The sequence below is a fragment of the Oreochromis aureus genome, linkage group 6 (genome assembly GCF_013358895.1).
Source record: "Oreochromis aureus strain Israel breed Guangdong linkage group 6, ZZ_aureus, whole genome shotgun sequence".
Classification (NCBI taxonomy): domain Eukaryota; kingdom Metazoa; phylum Chordata; class Actinopteri; order Cichliformes; family Cichlidae; genus Oreochromis; species Oreochromis aureus.
In genome coordinates, this window is record NC_052947.1 from 17,843,005 (window position 1) to 17,849,161 (window position 6,157).

Sequence of the window (6,157 nt, forward strand, 5' to 3'; positions counted from 1 at the left end):
GCCACGTTTCAATTTTTAATAACCCCCTACTCACTGTGTCGTTATGACCGGTTCCTATTTGGAAGTGCAGATTAGATTTGGCCACAGGCGGTGGGTAACACGGGGGAAGATTTACAATGACAAGGAGCACGGGGAGAGATTTCAAAGTGATACCACCCGCTGCTGCAACCAAAAGAGGACAGAGTTTAGCATGCCTTCAGTGTTCACCTGTTTGGCTGCACTTGTTGTGACCTCCATGGGTGTTTTAATGAAATGTGGCCTTTTTCCTAGTTTTAAACATGTTAATAATTCTCTTTCAAACACCAAATAATAAACATGATGAACACTGAATCTCTGTTTACTACCGAGAAAGTAGGACTCTCGACAGTTCTGACTCAACACGACCAAAATCCTCAGAAAATATATTTTTTCATCAACAACTGATGACTCATCACACAAGATTAAGTTACATATATACACTCACCAGTCACTTTATTAGGTACACCTTGTTAGTACTGGGCTGGACCCACTGTTGCCTTCAGAGCTCCTTTAATCCTTCATGACATGGATTCAACAAGGTGTTGGAAATATTTCTCAGATTTCGGTCCATGTTGACATGATGGCATCACACAGTTTTAGCAGATTTGTTGGCTGTACATCCATGATGTGAACCTCCTGTTCCACCACATCCCAAAGGTGCTCTGTTGGACTGAGATCTCATGACTGTGGACTCACTGTGATGTTCAAGAAACCAGTCTGAGATTATTTGAGCTTTGTTTGGAATCTGGTATCCTGCTGGTCATAAAGGGATGGACATGGTCAGCAAAAACACTCACAGGCTGTGGTCTCGTGGTCCTGGGACTTCAATCCAGTTTTTGTGTTTGTCATGGTTTATGTTCTAAGTTCTATATTGGTGTCTCTTCAGCTCAGTCTTCCCTATTCTCATCTCTGTGTCTTTCAGCCTTCCCAGTCATGTACCCATGTCTGTCTGTTTTCTCCCCAGTCCCTTGTGTCAAACCCATGCGTCTTACTCTTGATCTCAGTGTTTCTACTTCCTGTTTTATTTTGACAGTCTTCTGTTTCATGTGTCTTATGTTCAGTTTTGCTTCATGTGTCTTGTCAGTCAGATTAGTGTCAGCTGTGTTCCCACCAGTGGCCTTTAGCATTAACACTGTGATTATTAATTCAGTCCTGCATTTTTGGGTCCACAGCTCTGCCTGTCACACACCTAAGCCTGTGGATATGACATAAGGTGCATAAATGATGCTCATTTACTCCAAAGTGTGCAAAGAAAATATCCCCCACACCCTTACACCACCAGCAGCAGCCTGAACCATTGAAATGAGGCAGGATGGATTCATGCTTTCATGTTGTTTACTGGGGTTACATTTCAGACCAGGTGACTTTTTTCCAATCTTCTATCGTCCATGTTTGGTCCATGTTAACTGTAGCCTTAGTTTCCTATTCTTAGCTGACATGAGTGAATCCTGTCGTGGTCTTCTGCTGCCGTAGCCAATCTGCTTTAAAGTTGGATGTATGCAGAGATGCTCTTCTGTAAACATCGGTTGTAATGAGTAGTTATTTGAGTTACTGTTGCCTTCCTGTAAGCTCAAAGCAGTTTGCCATTCTCCTCTGACCTGTGGCACCAACGAGGCATTTTCAATCAGTGTATAGAGAATAAAGAACGCTCTGTTTACACCCCAGAGATGACATAAGCAGTTTATGAAATACTCGGACCAGTTCATGTGGCACCAACAAGTATGACAACTATGGTGGCCAGTTTGAAGTTCAACAGGTCCTCTTGACCATGTCTACATGCCTAAATGCAGCGATCTTCTGCTGTGTGATTAGCTGATTAGGTATTGGCATTAATGAGTATTTGTAAGCGGTGTCTGGCGATGTGTATCTGCCATTCTGCCATCATGTGTGTCATGAAGTACAAAGTCAGACCACATTTTCACTGCATAACCTCTAACAAAGTGCTGTTAGAAACACTGGCGATTAAGGCGACAGCACAGCCCTAACGCACAGCTTGGTAGTGAAATAATAATCTCTCAAGTGTTACCACTTAACAAGGAAACTCCCAGGCTGTGTCATAAGCTAAAATTAAAGACTGGTAGTCCATGAGAAGAAGGAGTCCCTCTGTTACAGCCCTAGGGTCTAACCTGATTCCTGCTGAGATGCTGAAACTAATGGTGCCGCCACTGTGGCTGGGCTGACGAGCTAAAACCACGACACAATGTTTCAAGGAGGGAGAAAAAAAAGTGGCACTTCAGTGTGCAGTGAAACATTTACCAGTTTGTTACTTATAAAAAGGCAAATCATTCACGCTAGTCTATGCTGAAGAGAATGTACACATTTATGGAAATGAGTTGTGCATAAAGTAATTAACCTTCAGCTGCTCTGGTTTTGCTGCACTTGGATAATTAATAGCAGTCTAGAAGTCTCAGTGTTTGAAGGCACTTTGAAATACCAAATGAGATGTTCTTGAGTGGAGAAGATTAGACACTATCTTGCTTGACTTAGTCCTATTTGGATGCCACTGAACATGTGTGTGTTTTTTAATCATTTCAAAGTGTAAACACCGCTATGCGCAACAGCATCCTCGGATTCTGGAAGAAATTGAGGGCAGCAGCAGCAGCAGCAGCAGCATCATTTTGGAGCTATAATTGAAGTCCAAGATAAGTTGCAGTGGTATTGGGATTTGAGATCTGCTCACAGTGACCCAGTTAGCTTCATAAACACACAAGAGTCTCCAGTTCATATAGAAACTCTTATAGGAGGCCCTTGGAAGAAGCCATTACTATTATCCAGACCATCACAGGGATGAAATATGTCCTCTTGCAGATCATTTGTGGAACATTAGATGCGCTCTTATCTTGGGGATGAGTGCTAATAATATTTACAGATCATATTTAGAGATTGTGGAGTGGGTAATTAGTGGTGGCTGCTGATCACAGAGAATTTGTGACAAATTCACCTCCTTTCTATTTGTATTGAGACAATATCCTTGCAATAACGTCAGAAACACCACAGCTGTGACGCACCATTAGTGAGTGTGTGAAATCAGCTCGTGTATATATATTCAGATGTGTGAATGCATTGAAATGTTTTGATCAGGTGAATTCAGGCGTTTGAATATGTAGAAAACAAAAAGCTGTAATTATTCGATCTGTCGGGAGATCTGTAGCTGTGCACAAAAACTTATATGGAAAAGATTTGCACAAGTAATTTATCATATCTGAGAACACAGAGAAGATGTGGACAAAGGTTTACAGTTCAATAACAAAGATTTATGTTAACACATCTGGTTTGTACCTGTGGGTGATAGAAAAGGGAAACCAAAACTCCAGCGTGAGTGTGAATCTCGGGTTTATGGCTAAAAATTAAACCCGCAAGTACAGCTTAAACATATTCACCTGCATTTGGCACATCAGAAATGTCATTTTAACATCAATGAGATAATTTGTTGATTCCTGTCTAGTTGGAATATGACTCTTGTAGAAAATCAGAAGAAGGCACGTCTACTTAAAGACCCATCTCTGTCTTGTGGTAAGCTGCGTTAGCCACTCCACAATTGAAAATCCTGTATCTAACTTAAATGATACTTTGCAGTTCAATGATTGCCATCACTCTCTACTAACACTGCTGCTGCGTTATCCAGTAACTTAATTGCAAAGCTTTGCTGTGAAACTACTAACCTTTGTGCAAATCTTCTTTATGCACTCACATATTGAAAATTATTCATGCAAATCTTTTTCACTTGTTCACCAAATATCATATACAGTTACAGATCTACTCAGAGACAAAAAAGCATCTATTTGGTTGCATTTTCCAAAAATATTCAAACACTTACTCAAATGTATTTATACACTTACACTTTCCAGTATATTCATAGTTTGTTTGGCTTTTTTACACACCCCGGTTTGATGATACACAGCTACAGCACATATGACCCTATTTTGCTTCCATTCTTCCTAGAAAGTTTGCCTGACTATCTCCATTTTCAGCCGTTTCCATTCAGTTTTTCGCCGCCGACTTTCATCTCTGTGCCTCTTTGTCACTGTGCCCACCCCCTTTCAACTCCAGCTCCCCATTTCCCCTCTCTCTCCCTTTCTCACTGCGACGATGATATCATAATGAAGCATATAAGCCAGTAACAGTGCGGTAATTAAAGCTTCTCCTGGCTTCCTCTGCTCAGAATGTTTCCCATGAAAATGGTCCCCCCCTCCCTTATTTATCCTCGTATTGTATTATCCAGATAGCTGGAAGTGAGGCTTGTCCTCCCGATGGCTGATCGGTTCCCAGTGGAATACGTGGCCTACATTTATCTGCGGTGCAGTGTTGGCCTGCACGTGTGATCAAACAATCCATGTTTCCTGTGCTTCTCCTTTAAACTTGGCTGTTCTGTATCTGCACCCCGTCCTTTGCCTGTCTTCTCTGCATATGTTTGGATGTATTTCAGACCTCATCATTGATTGCTTACTATTCAGCTCACAAGCTCATGCACTGGTAACCTTTCTGACAGTGCATATACTGTATGTGCAGAAAGGGGAAGAGGAAAAACAAAGAAAATACATCCACAGACACTAAGTCATACACACAAAGGTCACCTTTCCTGGCTTCATTATGGCTGACAGATGTGCCCATAAATAATCAGTCCCCTGGTGGAACCAGAAGATCCAAAACAAATACTGATAAAGATGAAGCACAGAGAGCGGCACCCGTGCAGGAATCATGCATGCACAGTGTCATTATTTACTGATAGTTTCATCAGCAATAGGTTTGTGACACTGCAGCAAAATCATCATTCTGCCTAAAGAATGGTCTTTTTTTCCCCTCATTTTCTTCTGCATCCCCAGGGAGAGATAAGCAGCTTTTGTCACACCGTTGCCTTTTGTAAAATAGAAGGAAAGTCCTTATCTCGAGAGAAAATGAAGTGTTAAAGGGGACCAGCGGACAGATTGATTCAGATTCAAATACGGTCAGACTGAATTTAGGAGATGATTTCGATAAAAACCCAATCGAGCGTCTTTGTATGCATGGAGATTCGGGCCAAAATGAAGATCCCCATTGTGAAACTCATTACCTCTAACCTCGGTGCTTTTGTTACAGCACGGCCCGTGTCACTCTGCGCTGTCTGCACCTCCGCAAAGGAAGTTAATCCCATTGTCTGCTTTACCTCAAGCAGTGGAGAAAGGAACTCTTTTAGGTCTGTGAAAGCAAAGTTTTGGACGAACAAAACGGTCACCATTTGGAAGAGTTTCAGTTTTTGTCTGGATCAAGGCCAATTTATCAAATGTATTTATTGGGCCTCTAGCTGTGCCATTATTTCTACCAGGATTGTGGCGTAGGAATATCCGTTCAATTTAACAGACAATAGTTTGTACGTCTGTTTCCCAGAGGACAAATTTTATAGATTTTGATGGCCTTTTTTAGTGCCACCATGAGTGAAATATCTTAACAACTAGGTGCATTACAATGGAAGTTCATAATAAAAAATAAATGTCCCCTCATGATCCATTTTAACAACTTTGCAGATCTTCTGTCAGTAACAACACGTTGACTACAACTCTTGTTCGTCCCTGAAATGTCTCACCTTTTCATAAGAGACACCTGTGGATCTGAAAACTGGTCAGATGGCACTTTTTTTTGGAAAACTGACTTTTCATCTGGTTTTATAATCAAAACTAATTAGAAAAAGGGTTCAGCAGGTCCCTTAAAATAAAACTAACATTCAGAAAAGAGGACATTTCCATCACCCTGGGCTGTCCTCTGTTTAGTGCTTTTTAGCACATGCATGCTAACCCCAAACCAAGAGCGTGAACATGGTACATATTACTGCAAAATGTGTTATCGTGCTAATGTGAGCATTTAGCAGATGCAAGGAGTCCAGCACAGCCTCACCAGTGTCCAACGTGGTAGCTGTACAGCTCTGATAGCCTCTGCTTCAAGGTTTATTGCTGATTAAAATCTGTTGACTAGCAGGGAATTACGTGCTGAGTGTAGTGTGTGGAAGAGCTATAAATTAAACATGAAAGATAATGAATTTTCTGCATGAGAACTCCAGCTTTTTGATTGTGGTGACCAGCTGAAATAAAATAATCCTTGCATGCAGGTAAATTTCCTTCTTTTTGTCAGAGGTTTTGCCTTTTATCAACTATATCAGTGTTTTTTT